The 20636-nt window shown below is 32.5% G+C and overlaps 1 pseudogene; it reads left to right on the top strand.

Annotated features, from left to right (window-relative positions):
• The first annotated feature begins 9093 nt into the window (after positions 1–9093).
• The window catches only part of LOC128174548 (multiple epidermal growth factor-like domains protein 10), a 92654-nt pseudogene continuing 81111 nt past the window's right edge, over positions 9094–20636 (top strand).

A 20636-nucleotide genomic window follows, 5' to 3' on the forward strand; every position in this document is an offset into this window, starting at 1 on the left:
AAGATATAGCTATTACTATACATTTTCTGGTATTCTATTAATAATATGAAATTATCCCCTAACTCACCACAAAAGCTCGGAAAATACACACACAAGCACATATGTATAATTTGAAAGTTAGAGAATTGATTGTTAAAACCAAACACTTTTCACTTTTGCTTATATGTACTGGATTCATTTTTTTTAAAAACACATGTACGAGGGTTTTCGAAAAAGTTCGTGGACACATGTAATTTTATTCAAAATCACAGCGCAATTATCAGGAAAGTATTATTATATTGTTATGTAGAGTATAATAATGTATGTGTATAAAAATCAGAGCAATGTACATTTTTGTAATGGAGTTATCAATGTATATACATTGCTTATACATGCTGCACGGCCAAGTCTGACGTTGAGTTATAACGACGTTTTTATAACGTCGTACTCCTGAGAGTGATATACCGCATTCACTGTTTGATCAGGGGGTACAATCGCATATTCCGTTATCACTTGTGCCACTTGTGAATAAGTAAACGAACTGTTTTGACTTTTTTCCTGTTTCCTCAATCGTTTTTTTGGTTTTTATCGGTGTTTTATCTTAGTCGGCACGATTTTATGATGGCGCGCTGTTCCGTGTGGTCAGATGACGTCGCTTTTTCATGCGTTTTTAGAGATATGGTCTTGCCGTAATATCTTTTAAAAGTCCTCTGCTGGTTTAAAAATATTATCAAACGACGTATGAAAAGGATGTACACCATACCGACTATATCATAATAGAAGATTATGAAGTTTTGAAATTTTTTATAAAAACTGTAAATATTCATATAGATTAAAAACTCAATTACAAAGTTTGGTCAATTTTTACGCTGGGCCGTGTGTACTTTCCGCGACCATTTGATACATTAAAATTTTACTTTATTTCTATGGAAAACATTCAAAACCACTCTAGTTTGATTTAAAATTTTATAACAAAGATTTAGATAAACAAAATGTAAAAATAAACCATTTTAAAATGACAAAAACGCGATTGTCCACGAACTTTTTGGACAACCCTCGTACATGAATTACAACTGTTTGTTGCATGTACATTTATGTAGAATGCATTCATACATGTAGTGGATACAATCAACAGTCATAGGTATAGTTTCTAAAATTTTGGAGAAGAAAATTGTGTTACTTTCTTATAAGTTTCATGCTAGCTATTAAGAAAGTTGAAATATGTTACCAAACTAATTGTTATACTGTTTGAGGGAATTATTTTTCCAAGCATACTCACATCAATGAATAAAAATACATGTAGGTATTGTATTGATATGTATTGTTTTAAATTGGCTTGTGTTTACTGGTCTTTATGCTAGTAACTGTCATTCGGATAAAGGAATAGGACTATAACTATCAGATTCACTGATCTGTTAACTTTTTAGTTCTTCAAACATTTGAGTTTTAATAATTTGCAATTACACACACTGATCTTTAGGGGTGTAGGGAGTCAGAGTCACTTCCCCTGTTTTATATAGAATTACAAATTTCATAAAGAGAACTGAAAAATGACAATGAATCCGGCCTACCCAGGAAAACACTAGTCTTAAAAATCATGTTTATTAAAATGTATTGTGGAGTTCATTTTATTATGATTGGAATTACCTTAATTTACTTTTATTATCTGTTGAGGTTCACAAACCTTAAGATTTATAATTATTATAAACTTTTGAAATCAGCATCAAATTTTATGAAATTTGGGATAAGTAATGAATTTATAGCTAACTTGATGAAGGTAATATTTTTTCTGCTGAAAAATTATATTCTATGCTTAACGCCTATGCTTAGTTCTATATAAAGGAGCGATTCTGATTCAATCAAAACTGTTAATTGGTATGACACAATGAAAAAAATGAATTATTATGCATTACTTTAAATACAAATTTGCTATTAGGATGAATATGTTTAAAAATTATCCGCATTGGTAAAATGCAGGAGTTGTATTTTTGTAAATAATGCATGTAAATTAATTGTTATAATATCATATCGGGTACTTGTATTATATAGATTATACGGAGCGAAATTAACCATGTAAACCGTTTTCATACCTATTGTTAAACGGACAATGTTTTAATACTATTCATACTTGAGCAGATAGCGACACACTAGATATCGTACAATTCGTTTATGAGTAAAAATGAGGTGCAAGAGTCTTCTCGCACTAACTGCCTGTCTGTCTGCAAGCGTCTTTCTTGTAGTAACTGTCTGTCTGTCTCTTTCTCTCTCTTTCTTTCTCTCTCTCTCTATGTTCAAAAAGGGGACATGTTCATAATGAATGACTGTCTGCAAGGGTCTTTCTTGCACTAACTGTCTGTCTCTCTGTCTCTCTCTGTCTCTGTCTCTGTCTGTCTCTCTCTCTCTCTCTCTCTCTCTCTCTCTCTCTCTCTCTCTCTCTCTCTCTCTCTGTGTGGTGAAAAATAGGACGTGTTCATTTTGAATGACCAGGCTATGCCAGTTCGTGATGGAAAGGTCAAAGCACCAGTTCTATTTTTAGAATAATGAAATGTCATAAGTTTTTTCAAGGTAATTGTATAATCCATTTGCTCGTATCCAATATCTTAGAGTTCGCCCAAAGTCAAGCTGCACGGCTGTTTGGGATTGATATAATACACTTAAGTAGAATATAGATGTCTTTGCAATTTTCCAAGGCAATGTAAACTTTGAAAATTTACCAATAGTGTGATAGAGAACTTTGGTTTCATTTATTTCTTGTATTTGAAAAGTTATTTATGTTGCACCCCCCCCCCCTCCGCCCCCCCCCCCCCCCAAAAAAAAAATAGACTTAAGATATTTAAACATATTTACGAAAACAATTCCAATGAATAAAGCTATTTTCTCTTTTGTTATTTCTTAAAGATTGTTTCATAAAATCTCAATGTTTAATGTGTGATGAAGTACGATGTGATAGCTGCTATCGATAGATTGCTTTTGTTACCGCAAACAAACAACGATGCTTATATCAGCTTGTGATTTGCGATATCAAAATGCATTTCATCACACAGTATTAACGTTTCTAATTTCATTGATGATGTCCACATTTGATCACTTTAAATGAATGGTTTGGTCATATATGAACTTGTTTTCCAAGGGGTGATTATAATTTGAAAAATGCATTATCATTACTGCTTTATTTCTACTAAAATGTACCTTTTCATAGAGAACACATTTATCGTCTTAATTGAAATGCATGTTTATATTTTTATTTTAATGTGTTTTAACTACATGTATGACCAAATTGCAAAAGAACTTCAAAATCTGACATCAAATTATTCAGCATTATATCGTATTTCATTAAAAAAAACCCAGATGTGTACAAGAATGATAGCAAATTTCATTTAACGAAAACCAATTGCTTGAAAAAGTTACTTTAGGTCATACAGTTATGTACGTGTACAATATAGGCATATTTTTTTCAGTTTGTCGTGTTTTTATTCATTGAAATGAAAGATGGGTTTTTTCTTATTAAAGTGCTTGAATGCTCTTATTGACTTATTGATATTCATTCCTTTTTCAGTTAAAACAGATGGATAAAGCAATTGCGTTTAATATGTTGATTGATCGAAATAGCAGGTAATCGAATGTTACACAAAGTAAAAGCCATGTATAATACCAGTCTCGTTCCACTACATTGTGAATAGAGTGCAGTTTAATATGGCTTTAAGAGGGGGTGGATAGTCAAGATCATTTATTTTTAGACAATATTTATCCCCTGAAGACGAAGAGCTCTTTTTAAAGATATGAGTAATTATTCATAATTTTAAACCTTAAAATTTGTAAATTGTTTTTGTTTACTATGTAACATATTGTGCGTATATTAATGATATAACATTATTTAAGGTTGATATGATTTGTTGATCATCCAGCCTTCTAATGATCTACGTTACAGCAGTTTTGTTATTTTTAACACAGTGTGTTGTCATTGCCTTCAATATTTTACCTTGCCAAAGCCTATACTGAACATGCAACCCTCCTGGTAATATTCTTTTGTACATATAAGATCAACAGGACTGTAATAAACATTTGTTTGCTTGTTGTTTAAAGTGTACCAAATTATGACAATACTCTTGAGTCATCACATTTTAAAGTTCCACAAGACAAACGTTTGCTGTAAGTGTAGTAATTCCAAGAATAATTCGCTTCTGCATATGCATATAATATAAAGATAAAACTTGTTCTTTTATTATAGGTCCTTCAGATGTTTACTTCCCATGCTACTCCACTTTTGAAAGTTAAAGGATCACAAATATACGAACAGTTTCCGTGTTGCAGTAAAATAATATTATATAACCATTAGTGGCGTACATGTAACTACAAAGAAATGATAATTGAAGCCTATTAAATATTCGTTAGTGTGCAGTGTGTAAGTCTTTTATAAAGTTGTTCTAAAGATAGTGAGGCGATGAACTTTGCTTTTTTTTAAAAACCAATTTTTGTTTGAAAATGATGCTATTAATATCTGAATTATTAACAAACTGTGAAACGTGATAACTCTATGTAATTTTAAATAGAATTAAATCTGCTTAATGATGGAAAAATACAATTCCTCATCATATATGAACGGATTTCATTTTGTTTAATTAAACCTGTTTATAATAACTCGTGCAGAAACACAAGGAGACTAAATCGTATCCAACCGTCTCCTGTCGAGCGTTAGTTAATCAAACACCCCAACATAAGTTGATACAAAAAGGTTTATTGCTAATTGATTCATGATATCAAATATTCACATCTTCTAGGGTATTTGTTTGCGATAACACTACGATTTAAATTTGTAACGTATAGTTCAATACTTTTAGCAAATGACATATTGTGGGGTGCAAGCAGGCTTTTCATAATTATGCGAAATGGAAATAACTTAAAAATGTCAGTAATATGAATATTAAATATAAAATATTTAATACCACTTATATAAATGTATTTACATTACCACTGTAATAGTGTGTGATAACACTACTAATCTATTTTGTGATATATAGTCCAATACATTTTTCAAAGTATTTCAATATTTAATCGTACAAATGATGAAAATAATAGAAATTAAAATTTATTCTTAAGTCTGAATATTATGAGATGATGAAAACGGGCTTTATCAAATCTACCATTATTAGAACCTTTTGGGATTAGATCACTCCCGACCGTATTTGATGACCGAGTTATACTTCAAAATGATCATTTCTTCATTAAATAAGTAATAAAGATTGTATTCCTGACTTTATGAACACCTATTATTCATGGAATAATCCTTCTGAATCATATTTGATATTTATAACTTCAGTGAAGGTTCAAATAGAGAACTATTATATAACGAAGTTAAAATGTGATTGAACAATATTAGGATGTATACCAAGAAAGTTTAGAATTTGTTTTAAGTTAGAACAGTTAACCACAGTCTTTCAAACGAGCTAAGTAGACGCGTACATAGATAAAAAAAAGGTAAATGACATAAACATGTGTTATTTGTAAAGAAACCGCAGAGCGTTTTACATCTTTTTGAAATTTATTTTCAGTTCGACAATTATGTTCAATTTTAACAAAGAAAAATAGGCAAATCCAAATGCCCTAAACTTCCGTAATTTGAGAATTATTATGACAATTTTGTATATTATTTTTTTTGTTTACCAGAAAAAAATATAGCATGTTCGTCTTAATGTTCATCGTGCTTCCAAATTACTTGTTAATGTGAATATAATGTACAACTGTCCTTTTTGTGTCTTTTTGAAGTTTTGAGAGAATATAAACGAATGTAATTTATGGTAATTTAATCTCTAAATAACTGCTTAAATATATATGCACAAAATGACACACCATGCCAGAAATATCCACTACAAAACACAACTTATGTACAGGAGGAAGACCATGATCACGATATCGATACAGCCTTGTACACGGATATATATGTAAAATATATTCTCTTTTTGAAGAGTTCATTTGCTTGCATAACTTGATGGGAACATTGGTAAGATTCTTTTCTGGTAAAACTTTGATTTAATTCAAAATAAAAACAAATTTTAATCACTGATCAGAATTTTAATTCATATTATGAATTTATTTACGTAGTTTTATTCCATGTAACTACGTTTTACATGTATATAATATAAAACTTTTATACTTACAGTACCCGCAACGTTATTTTTTACAATCCTATCCTATCGTATCGTGTATCAATCCTATCGTATCGTGCGTGTATACTGTTCTATCGTGCGTTAATCCTATCCTTTCGTGCGTGTATACTGTTCTATCGTGCGTTAATGCTATCCTATCGTGCATGAATCCTATCAGGTTTATCGTTTAACTTCAACAATTCTTCCGTTTATCCTATCGTGTTAATCGTTTAGTGCCTTTTTATAAGCAAGTACATTTATTACAAAGTCGCAACTCGTTCGGTGCGCCGTATACGACTATTTATCGAACAAGAATTGTAAAATCCTATCCAACATTCCGTCAGGATACTAATTTTTAAATTTTTTAGATCAAAATTAACCAATAGTATATGTAAATCATATCTGTTAACATTGAAAATGAAAAAGGAAGTTCTTAGGAACAAGGTAACATATTTACCTGTATATCGTATATATTAAATCGTACGCAGAGTGTATACCTGCGTAAACATTAACTTTTATGCAGTATAATTTTTATATTTTACAGAAACAAAACTATTTATGATATAATTTATATTCAATTAAAACCCGAGTTGTATTTTAAACCCGTTATTTACCGTGTGATATTTGATTTCAGGCTGAAATTTTCTCGGCAATCAGCTAGGGTGTGTGGTAATGAAAACAATGTTAACAAATCGTACGCGGAATGTGTATCTGCGTAAATATTTATTTGAATTGCCTGTAATAATTCGTTTTTAATGCATCATTTTCTTATACAGAAAGAAATGTACTTACTGTATGATAGATTTTATATTTACTTCATACAAGAGTTGGATTTATATAATTTAACCCGCTATTTTCCGAGCGATTTAATCTCGGGCTGAAATATTCGCGGCGATCGGCTAGGGTGTTCGGTAATGAAAACAATACAGAAAATTTATTGATCATTAAAGCTCAAAATTTTAATTGAAAAAAAAATGAACTTGTCATTTTTATACATTCTATAAATGATGCAGCGATGATTAACAACTCGGCAATTGTTACTGAAAAGAAATTCTACGTAAATCTTTATTTGTACGTGTTCTCTCTCAAATTCTGCCATTATCAGTTTGTTCGTAAATATCGTTTAAATCGATCATACGTTTATCATGAACATCGCTTATTCTTTCCTATCGTGTATCAATCCTATCATATCGTGCGTGTATCAGTCTAGACGGGACTCCCAAAACGGAGTAAACTCCGAAAACGGAGTCTTTGGCTCCATCATGCATTGCGGTAAAATGGCGTTTCTAATGTAAACAACGTGCGAGTTATGCCCCTTAGTTCTAAATAAATCTCTAAAATTGGCCAAAAACACGACAAAAATTAATTCTAAACATTCAAAAACATTCCTGAACGTTTATGTGTCATGTTAATGTCATATGTTCATAACTGTTTACTTGTATTACGTAAGATTAATTTTTAAAATGAAAAATTCACCCAAAACTTCGATCACGCACAACTAAAACTGTTTTGAAATAAATTTAACGCTTGGATATGTTTATTTATCATTGTTTGTTAAAAGTATAGTCTCATTTTAATCTTTTTCATGCTAAATTATCCAATTATCTTGAATAATTATGTATTTAACATGGTTTCCTAACATCGCAAATGCCGCGAGTGATTATAATTGTTTTGATGATCTATTATCAGTTCAATTTAAAGAGTTATTGAATCTAGAGTGAAAATTTGTTTTATTTTCTGGGCTTTTAAACAACCAATCCTATTTTTTAGATACCAAAAAGATGTTTTTTAATCATCGCTAGAGCAACCAGTTTTTGTTAGTATTCGAAGCTTTTTTCGTTTACGCACTTATCAATTTGTATGTTTGGTGATTTTTAATTGTAACACAATACGAAAGAAGTAAAATTTAATGCAATTTACCTTTTATTAACGATTAAATTCCATGAAAAACACAAAAATATCACTTTTTAAGCATCGTCCAAACGTCCAACTTCGAAGAGAAATAACTTTCTTAAGTGCAAATAAACCCCTATTTCGTGCAAATACGATCGATAGTAAATTATATCCTGGGTCTTTTAAAAAATGTTAGAAGTCTGCCAACACATGCAGCACTTTGCAAGACGATTTCTTGTTGACCCCATGTTTTCATCGAAAAATCGCCATATTTTGTACCAGTGCGCATGCGTAGACTCCCAAAACGGAGTCCAAAATGCTTGCAGAAATTCACTTCCGTTGACTCCGTTTTGGGAGTCCGTCTAGACTGTGTATACTGTTCTATCGTGCGTTAATCCTATCCTTTCGTGCGTGTATACTGTTCTATCGTGCGTTAATGCTATCCTATCGTGCGTGAATCCTATCCTATCGTTTATCTTGTAAAAAATAACGTTGCGGGTACTGTAGTTACAAGCTAAGCTGATGTCGCTAAGGTATATGTACATGTACGAGTTTTAATTATTACAAATTCAACCAAAACTAAATTTTTATATGATGATTTTAAAAGCGGTATATATACGATATTCATATCCATTTTAAGCTGGTAAACGCCAATATTTACATTTATCAGTGTCTTTGCCTTTGATAACACTACGTATCGATTATGTACTATATTACCCATAATACAAATGACGCCAAATTGAGGCGCCAGCGGGGTTTGCTTATTTATATTAATATATTTAGTCATATGATGGCTTAAAATTAAATAAATATAAGTAATCAGGAATCATTCTTTCAATATAATGAGGTGATAATTTCGGTCGGGGCGTGATCAAATCTATCATAAAGCCCTTCGGGCTTTATTGGATTTGATTACGCCCCGACCGAAATTATCAACTCATAATACTCAGAGAATGATTTCTTATTCCGTATTTAAACCATACAAAGCCACGTTACATTTAAGGTGTGTTTTACAATTCATTAGCCTAATGAGATATGAGTTTAATATACTTTATACTTTTTTTCGATTGTAGGATGATATGATTTGGCTAGTCATATTCATCAAACATTTTTGGACTGTGAATACATATGGTGGGTAAATGAATTGAAAAAGATTTATTCTTAGTATTCATCTACTAACATATCTACCAATATCCATGCAGTGATATTTAGTTTAAACATTGTTTTTGAGTTTATCCATAGCAGGTAAAAATAATTGAAAAAGTTGACAATAAGTTGGGGGAACAAGCCAGAAGGCTCATTATAATATATCTCTTAGGTAAGAGAAATAAAAGAAATGCAAATTACATTTGCAAAAAAAGCAAGAACGCTTATATAATCAAAGTACTGAAAGGACTGAAAGACGGGTTCAAATTTATCAATTTTACAATAAATTTTCTTTACCCGTACTATCTGGAAGTAGTTTTACTCCTTTTCATATATTCCTACGCTTCAAACTACTCGATTATTGTTCTTTTGTTCCGTTTTTTGTGATAAAATAATTCAGAATATTACATTAAACGTCAATCAAATTTAATGACACTTTCCAAAAAATAAACTCATTGAATAAACTTTCATAGGTAAAATCGTTGAATCAATTTAGAAATATTTCTTATGAGTCAATGAATACTCCGGATTCAAACAGAGTTTGAATAAACATCAATCACATTATTCGTTTTTGTTTGAAAGAACTGTTAGACTAATCTTAGAAGCATAAAAAATAATTCAACTATTTTTCAAATATTGATTCAAATTTATCAGATCTGTGTACAGAACGGTCAAAGCAATTTCTGCACTATTTTTCTTAGCATAGATTCAATTGATGTGTTCTACGCGTGCCATACGGTTTGAGTCTCGGACTGACAGTAAACTAATAGGCGGGGTCACGTGACCCCGTCTAAGAAGCACATCCAAAATTATGATAAAATGGGAACAAAATACAGTTTGCTGTAAATTATTAGAGAGTTGGAATTGCGTATGCCAACTTTAACAGTACGCTAATTCCACGAGCGTATATCCACATGTAAAACTAAAGAAAACAGTACAATATGTTAATAAATAAATAGTACTACTTTAAAAAATATGTTAGTCATCTATATATTAAAATATGTTAATGATTTTACATGGTTTACATTTTAAGAAAGGATCATTAAGTAGGAATCAGTAATCTTTCATATAGCAAACTTTCGAATAAATGACACTTTTCAAAACATACAGTTTTGGAATTGCATGACGTTTCCAACAATGATTTTCAAAAAACAAGGATTTTTGTTCCTTTTTTTTTAAATGGACTGGGTCGTTGTCGCCATTTTTATGCGATATTTATTAATCTTCTTGCAGAAAAGAGTTTTCTATAAAAATATTAAAGATGGGTGAAATTTCAAAGTTAAATCATATGGTGTGTATCAATTTTAAAGAATATTTTATGGCTAAAAAGTATATTACTTTTTAAAGTAGATCTGAAGGGTAATTTTTTGAAAGCGTACCTTAGAGATTTTGGAAAATTGAACGTACCAAGTGCATTCAATCTAGGTTTTTTAATTATAGATCGCATATCTTCTATTGTGAATAATTGTCATTTGGAAAAATGAAAGTGCTCCAATTTCAGAACTATTTGGTCCTCATTTAATAAATATCATTTTTTTTTTTTAGTGAATAACAATGAAAGATCCATTGATCTGAGAATATGAGGAATATGACGAAACACAATGCAAATAGACTTATTTTTTTAAAAATCAGTTGATTAACAGGCACAATCGTTTTACAAACACAATTTCAAAACAATGTATTAAATACATTTGAGATACGCTGACTTACTGACACGAAATGAATACCACTAATATTCATATATAGAGATAAAACTTGGCATGGTAATTGTTATGATCCAATCCATTGCTATACAGCTTCCTTTCATTTGGAATCATATATAAACTGAAGTATTATTTGATACTGACTAAGTCTGACGTTTAAGTTTACATTTAAAAAAGACGGAAGCGCACTGTTTTTAACATGCAAGTGTGTATATGAGTACTTTGGGTTTTGTTTAGTATAGTAACTGGCTTGTACAGGGAAATATAAAATAATTTAATATTCACAAGCTTTTATCAGTTTTCGGAAATTGCTACTGCTTGAACAGGAATGTATTTCCTGGTTAAAAAAAAATAGCTATTTATAAAAATGTTCTTTTTCAATATTCATTTCCGTATTTCACGACTTCACCGACGATTCATTTCCCATGTTTTATATTTTAAAGAGAAGTGAAAGCTTTCTAGTACATGTACATTGAATTGTTTTGAAGATATTGTTATCGACACTTTTCTTACCGCATTTAAAATTATATCTTTTTGGGTGCTTCAAACACGGACCAACAACGTGAATTTGTGGATATAAATAACATTTATGATTGTCAAATTTTGACAAATTCTACAGAAAATATAGCTGTGACTAGACCTGCCTGGCAGCGTTATCCCTTTCACGGCACACCATGGAATGCAATCTTGGCTGTTGACGGACGCCGGTCAGATTTGTCTGCCAGAGGAGGACAGTGTGCGATATCAGCAAATAGTAGATCAATAGCAGAATGGAGGGTAGATCTGCGAGAAGTTCGAAACTTGCATCACGTTTTTATACAATATAGGACGGAAAATATCGCTTGGGGTATTTATTGATTTTCTTTGAGAGAGTAAAGCGTGTTTACCCTAAATTATATATCTGGTGATTTTTTATGTTCAACGGATCTTTTTGTATGGAGTGTTGTCATTTAGTTAACTAAAAGGTGACTGAAATATAACTTAATGGCATAGTTCTGTTATTTAGTGATCTTTTGTAGACCTGCACATAATTAGTTATCCAGGTCCAATCAAGGGTGTACGGGGATTTACTCCGGCTTGCATTCCATACACCCTGAGGCCAAAGGGTGTTTTGAATACAACCCGGGGTAAATCCACGTATACCCATGACTGGATCTGGATAACGAATTTATCTCCTATGTAAACCAAATAGTTTCCCATGTCAAATCAAGGAGTTATTAAACTTTTAAGATACAGCATTTAAGCATTGATGCATTGTGAAGTCACATTTAATGCATTATGACGTCACGCTCTTTATTTTCAGCTCAAGTCGGGTGAACGGTAATATACATCCGACTTATAGTCAATCAAATCTTGTGTTACAAGCTACATAGGAAATAAATAATGTACCTTTCAGCTGACTAGAATTTACAGCTTTATCCTTTGCTATCTATACGGGAATCAAATGATGCTTGCAAACGCTAGCAAAAAATTATTGATGTTCATTATGTGTGAAAATGCGTTTGTTATTAACCCACGTATTGTAACAATACGATTTGAGGGATTTACAGTACCGATCAGGCCTAATCTAATACCAGAGTAAACCCCAAGTAGACCCCGGGTTTACTTTCTGGGTTTACTTTGGGTTTACTTTTTGAAAATTTGGGTTTACTCGGGGTTTACTTTGAGAATTCCTTTTGGGGTCAACTTTACGCACTGAAGTGTGAAGCAGACCTATCATTTATCTTACCATCTTACTGTCTGTAAATACTGCCCCTTGTATGTTCCAAATACACATGTAGCGTCTGCTTTCAGGGGTATACTTCTGATCGCGGTTTACTCTTTGTGTCCACTGTGGGTTTACTCATGGTTTACTCAGGGTCCACTCTAGTAAACCCGGATTAAACCCAGTGAAATTCGAGAAAAAAAAAACGGAGTTTAGTTGGGGTTTACTTTCTGTTAGGTTGGATCTGATCGGTACTGTACATTGGTCCATCGTGGTTTAAACAATTTAAAATTCATAATGCTTCAAATAGTGTATATCATTACTTTGAACAATTAAATTTTATAATTTATCAAAATGTTTTTATAGAAGTGCTTGCATGGTTGTTAGAATAAATCAATGTGATGAAACTGGTATTCTTTTATAACACTTGCACCATTACATTGGTAGTTTTTTTTAGACATAAATAATGATAAAGTAAAACGATCAAAAGACGAAGGTTTTTTTTTCTTTTTAAATATCCCCCCATTCGTGTTTACACGTCCACACACACTTCTTGAATTCAGAGTCTAGAGTTTGTATTTGTTTTAAGACAACCATACACAAATATACTAGACCTGTAACTATACTACACTAAAAATAAGTTATTTTTCGGTGTTCATGACCTTACAGATAAAAACAACGCCCATACGAATAGATTCTTGGGATTTTCAATCTACGTATCGAACACAACCTACAGAAAGGACTGAAAACTGTGTTTCAAGGACATCAACTATACCAGAGCCACAATACCCAATCCTATCAATGTTACGTGCCTTATGCACGGGAGATATGTCATATACTACAACAACAGAACTCATCGTCCCTTCCCTGCTGGATATTCTACTTACGCCTTTAACGATCTGTGTGAGGTTGAAGTTTATGGTAAGATTTAAAGAACCACACGGAAAAATACAAAGCAGATTTAGAATGTTTTATTAGGTGCACCTTATAGGTTTTTAATGCATAGTTATATAAAGTGTGAACTTTTTGAGAAGTGTCAAAGCTAGTGTTGCAATGTGTGAATATTAGGAAAAAATTTACAAATGAATTCGTTTTTAAGAGTATTTCTTAACTTCTTCTTTTAACTCTATAACAGAAAATGTAATAAACAAATATGTTTATTATTATTTTAAAACATGGATTTTGATTTTATTTGAACTTTGTAAAATCATCGTTAACAACCAACCTTCAGAGGTTTAGATGGTTGTTGTACTAACTATGAACATATCTTTGTATAAATATATATGCGGTCATTTAATTTTCAAAGTTTAAATATTGAACTTTCTTTTCTTAATGGGAGTTTATGGCTAAAAATTGTACCTGAAATTTGTAAGAAGATTGAATAGGTAATTTGTTGACAACTTCAATTTCTTTAAAAAACACTTTGATTGTCTAAAATTGTGTATTAAAATCAATGACCTATGTTTGAAAATTTTTTAATGAAATGTCTTCGTCCACGTTCATTGTCATCCTTTTGAAGTATATGTACAGAGAAAGTATAATTTTATTCCAACAAAGAGATGCTTAAAATTTAGGTCAGTTAAAACACACAAAGTTTTAACTCCTTTAAAAAATCTTAAACTTGACATATTATATATTATCATGATGTAATGAAAATTATATAATATAATATAATGAAATATAATATAATATAATATGATATAATGTAAAATAGTATAATATATTAATTGTACTATTAAGATCATTTATATTTAGGAATCATCAGGTTTTAGTATAAAAATAAAAAAATATAACCATAACCATTAAGTCGGTCTAATATGTTGAGTTATATGTTTCAGTTTTTTTCATAGGTTGTCTGAAATTAGGGTATTACGGAGAAAACTGCTCCACACCCTGCCCAGATCACTGCGAGAATGGTGATTGTGACATTGTGGATGGGACCTGCATTAGCTGTGTTCCGGGATATAGAGGATCTATGTGTAACAGAGGTAAACACTACTAACATTTTTTTTTACTGATAAAGGTTCATGTAAGCCTTCGATGTGTTTCTGGCATAGACAAGCCTGCATATACATAAATATCTTTTTCTTTGTTCAATTTCACTTCAAAACTTCTTACTGGTCATCTCGGGAATAATTACAAATATTATAACGATTTCATCACTAATTGTTTGAAATTGTTTGGATAAAAGCTTTTTTGCATTGATTTTAACAGCATGTGAAGGCAAATATGGGATGAATTGCAGTAAAGTCTGTGGCGCTTGCTACGAAAAAGAACAATGTGACTACAAAAATGGTACTTGTCCAAGTGGATGTGAGGACGGGTATAAAGGGAGCCAATGCAAAACTGGTAACGAAAAAATAGTACATTCAGGCTTATGTAGAATGAACATACACATGACGCATGTAGATAAAATTTTATATATAGACTTATTTTATATTCTTACTAAATTTCAAATTATGTTAATCTTTTGTACATTAAGTAAACCGATTTAAAAGCCAAATAAAAAAGCATGCTAATATATGAAGTATTTTAATGGCTGTTAATACTTATGTTTAAAAATGAATTGAATTGAATGAAACATATTGAATATACACATGCATTGAAGAACATAGATCATAAAATATAGGCCAGATGGAATGTATTGCTGTATGTAGCTTAAACATTTTGATCCATTTTCTATGATTCTGATGCCTGTTCAGCAGAGTGGGTAATCGCGAGCACTCACTAAAACGTGTGTCACAAGTATAGGGAGTTTTGAAGATCGCTTGCAAGAACCTGTTCGCCTGAATACGCAAAGCGGTCTCCTTTTGCATATATATTTTTTTTCACTAAACCTCTCTATTGAATTTTCTTTCCTTATTTAGATTTTACACGACGTGTATTCTTTTTTTTAAAAATAAGAATTCCAAATATATGAGGAAAAAGTTAGAAATTTAAATTTCATAGTAAAATAAACAAAAACATGGAAAGGCTGATTTAAGGAAATTAGATGAAATTCTGATTAGCCAACATCTATTTAAAATCTACTCACTTAAAGCTATATCTCATAAACTTTGAGCATTATTTGATAAATTATCGCAATCTGACCCAGTAAATAAAATATGATTCGATGTGATATTGTAATTATTTTTAGTGATAAAAACTGTATATATTTGTTTCATCACTGTCTCCTTAACGTTCATCCAGTTTCAAATTTTTGTCAATGATTCCAGAAATGATACTATGAGATATTGTGTCCGATAAAGCTCGGACTTTTTAGCTCACCTGAGCTGAAAGCTCAAGTGAGCTATTCTGATCACATTTTGTATGTTGTCCGTCCGTTCGTCTGTCAGTCCGTCCGTCCGTCAACTTTTCACATTTTCAACATCTTCTCCAGAACCGCTTGGCCAATTTCAACCAAACTTGGCACAATGCACCCCTGGGCAAAGGAGATTCAAAGTAAAAATTAAGAAACACACCCTTTTACAAGGGAAGATTATTAGGAATTATTGAAAATTTTTGAGAAATCTTTAAAAAATCTCCTTCTCAAGAACCATTTGGCTAGAAAAGCTGAAACTTGTATGAAAGCATCCTCAGGTAGTGTAAATTCAAGGTTGCGAAAAGCATGACCCAATGGGGTAGGGTGGGGCCACAATCGGGGGGGGGGGGAGGTCGAATTTTACATAGGAATATTTAGAGTAAATCTTTAAAAATCTTCTAATCAAGAACCATTTAGCCAGGAAAACTGAAACTTGTGTGGAAGAACCCTAAGATAGTGTAAATTTAAAGTTGGGAAAATCATTACCCCCGGGGGTAGGGTTGGGCCACAATGGGGGTCGAATTTTACATAGGTATATATTGAGAAATCTTTAAAAATCTTCCTCTCAAGAACCATTTAGCCAGGAAAGCTGAAATTTGTGTGGAAGCATTCTCGGGTAGTGTAGATTCAAAATTGTGAAAATTATGACCACTGGGGGTTGGTGGGGTGTCGAATTTTACATAGGAATATATAGAGTAATTGTTTAAAAATCTTCTTCTCAAGAACCATTTGGTTAGGAAAGAATAAACTTATGTTGAAGCATCCTCAGGTAGTGTAGAATCAAAGTTGTGAAAATCATGACTCCTGGGGGTATGATGGAGCAACAATAGGGGGTCAAATTTTTACATAGGAGTATATAGTGAACAGTCTTTTAAAATCGTCTTCTCAGAAACTAATCAACCAGGAAAGCTGTTACTTGTGTGGAAGCATTGTTAGGTTGTGTAAATTCAAGGTTAATCAAATTATGATCCCCAGGAGTAGGATGCGGCCACAACGGGGGAGGGGGGTGCGGGTAAATTTTCACTTAGGAATATCTGTAGAAAAATCTTTTATCTTCTAAAAACAACATTTGCCTAGAACAGCTGTAACTTAAGTGAAAGCAACTTCAGATAGTGTGGAATCAAATTCATAAAAATCAAAATTGTGAGGAGTAGGTTGGGGCCACATTGGGGATCTAGTTGTACAAAGGAAAGCATTTTATTTATTCACAAAAACTGAAATGTTATCATGTATGGTTTTACTGATAAAGCATTTTGACATATTACTGATTCTTTAAGATTGTTTAGACTTTAGCCCCTGGACGATTCTTGGGCCTCACAAGGGGTTCAGGGTGTGTTGTAGGTTTATATCCCGTTTATAAACAATTGTTTAGGATCTTTTTGAGAACTGCAATGCTCAACATTATATGACTATAAAATCATCTGGGACTGGATCATAAACACAAGAATATGGGGGTGGGGTGTGGACTTTTATTTACACAGGATCTACATGTAACATTCCACATTGTCCACATATTTTTATTATGAATCCATTAAGCAGATTTTATCATGACTATTGTTGCTCAGGTGAGCAATGTGGCCCATGAGCCTTTTGTTTGAAGTTACTAAACGAAGTTTGAAATTGCATTTTTTTACATGTGATGTCAGTTTGCAACAACAACACGTATGGTCCTAATTGCTCTAGGACATGTGGACATTGTGTCTACCTGTACGGAGAAAAATGTAACCACGTGACGGGCCAGTGTCCTCGTGGATGTGCTTCCGGCTTTCAAGGAGACCTTTGCGTTGAATGTACGTTCATTTCATTAATTCAATTCACGTTAACTTATTCAGTATCCTTTGCGCATGCGTAACATTTTATCCCCAAACCATGTGAAAAACTATGAATATCTACCTGTAAATGTTATTAGCGTATTTCATTTTTTTATTCAGCAAGAGATGAATTTCAGAACAAGACAACGGTTGCATGGCCAACGTATACTGGTATGATTATTTAACAGCATTCATGTAATATAAAATGTAATAACAATATTCCAGCTCCGTTTATTCCAACTAGGAGATGCTTAAAATTTAGTTCAGATAAAACACACAAAGTTTTAACTCCTTTAAAAAAATCTAAACGTTAAAATATTATATATCATCATAATATAATGAAAATTATATAATATAATGAAATATAATATAAAATAATATAATATAATAATTGTACTATAAAGACCATTTATATTTAGGAATCTTCAGATTTTAGGATGACAATCAAACAATATAACCATTAAGTCGGTCTAATACCTTGAGTTATTTGTTGCTGTTTTTTGTTTGTTTTTTATAGGTTGTCTTAAAGTAGGGTATTACGGAGAGAACTGCTCCACACCCTGTCCAGAAAACTGTGAGAATGGAGATTGTGACATTGTGGATGGGACCTGCATTAGCTGTGTTCCGGGATATAGAAGATCTATGTGTAACAAAGGTAAACACTACATTTCTTTTTAATGATAAAGGTTCATATAAGCCTTCGAATCCTTGTAAATAAAATATGATACGATGTGATATTGTCATTTTTTTAAATGATAAGAACTGTATATATTTGTTTCATCACTGTTTCTTTAATGTTCATCCAGTTTCAAATTTGTGTCAATGATTCCAGAAATGATACTATGAGATATTGTGTCCGATAAAGTTCGGATGGTTAGCTCACCTGGGCTGAAAGCTCAAGTGAGCTATTCTGATCACATTTTGTGTGTCGTCCGTCCGTCCGTCTGTCAGTCCTTCCGTCCGTCCGTCGTAAACTTTTCACATTTTCAACATCTTCTCCAGAACCGCTAGGCTTATTTCAACCAAACTTGGCACAATGCACCCTTGGGCAAAGGAGATTCAAAGTAAAAATTAAGAACCACACCCTTTTACAAGGGGAGATTATTAGGAATTATTGAAATTTTTTAAGAAATCTTAAAAAAAATCTCCTTCTCAAGAACCATTTGGCCAGAAAGGCTGAAACTTGTGTGGGAGCATCCTCAGGTAATGTAAATTCAAGGTTGTGAAAAGCATGACCGATGGGGGTAGGATGGGGTCACAATGGGGGGGGGGGGGTCGTATTATACATAAAAATATATAGAGTAAATCTTCAAAAATCTTCTTATCAAGAACATGGGGCCACAATGGGGATGGGGGGGGGGTCGAATTTTACATAGGAATATATAGAGTAAATCTTTAAAAATCTTCTTATCAAGAACCATTTGGCCAGAAAAGCTGAAACTTGTGTGGAAGCATTCTCGGGTAGGGTAAAATCAAAGTTGTGAAAATCATGACCCCTGGGGGTAGGGTGGGGCAACAATGGAGGTGGGGGTCGGATTTTACTAAGGAATATATAGAGAACATATTTGAAAACCTTCTTCTCAGAAACCAATCAGCCACGAAAGCTGAAACTTATGTGGAAGCATTCTCAGTTATTGTAGATTCAAAGTTGTGGAAATCATGACTCCTGGGGGTATGATGGGGCCACAATAGGCGGTCAAATTTTTACATAGGAGTATATAGTGAACAGTCTTTAAAAATCTTCTTCTCAGAAACTAATCAACCAGGAAAGCTGTTACTTGTGTGGAAGCATTGTTAGGTTGTGTAAATTCAAGGTTAATCAAATCATGATTCCCGGGAGTAGGATGCGGCCACAACGGGGGAGGGGGGTGCGGGTAAATTTTCACTTAGGAATATCTGTAGAAAAATCTTTTATCTTCTAAAAACAACATTTGCCTAGAACAGCTGTAACTTAAGTGAAAGCAACTTCAGATAGTGTGGAATCAAATTCATAAAAATCAAAATTGTGAGGAGTAGGTTGGGGCCACATTGGGGATCTAGTTGTACAAAGGAAAGCATTTTATTTATTCACAAAAACTGAAATGTTATCATGTATGGTTTTACTGATAAAGCATTTTGACATATTACTGATTCTTTAAGATTGTTTAGACTTTAGCCCCTGGACGATTCTTGGGCCTCACAAGGGGTTCAGGGTGTGTTGTAGGTTTATATCCCGTTTATAAACAATTGTTTAGGATCTTTTTGAGAACTGCAATGCTCAACATTATATGACTATAAAATCATCTGGGACTGGATCATAAACACAAGAATATGGGGGTGGGGTGTGGACTTTTATTTACACAGGATCTACATGTAACATTCCACATTGTCCACATATTTTTATTATGAATCCATTAAGCAGATTTTATCATGACTATTGTTGCTCAGGTGAGCAATGTGGCCCATGAGCCTTTTGTTTGAAGTTACTAAACGAAGTTTGAAATTGCATTTTTTTTACATGTGATGTCAGTTTGCAACAACAACACGTATGGTCCTAATTGCTCTAGGACATGTGGACATTGTGTCTACCTGTACGGAGAAAAATGTAACCACGTGACGGGCCAGTGTCCTCGTGGATGTGCTTCCGGCTTTCAAGGAGACCTTTGCGTTGAATGTACGTTCATTTCATTAATTCAATTCACGTTAACTTATTCAGTATCCTTTGCGCATGCGTAACATTTTATCCCCAAACCATGTGAAAAACTATGAATATCTACCTGTAAATGTTATTAGCGTATTTCATTTTTTTATTCAGCAAGAGATGAATTTCAGAACAAGACAACGGTTGCATGGCCAACGTATACTGGTATGATTATTTAACAGCATTCATGTAATATAAAATGTAATAACAATATTCCAGCTCCGTTTATTCCAACTAGGAGATGCTTAAAATTTAGTTCAGATAAAACACACAAA

Source organism: Crassostrea angulata, chromosome 2 (assembly GCF_025612915.1).
Source record: "Crassostrea angulata isolate pt1a10 chromosome 2, ASM2561291v2, whole genome shotgun sequence".
NCBI lineage: Eukaryota > Metazoa > Mollusca > Bivalvia > Ostreida > Ostreidae > Magallana > Magallana angulata.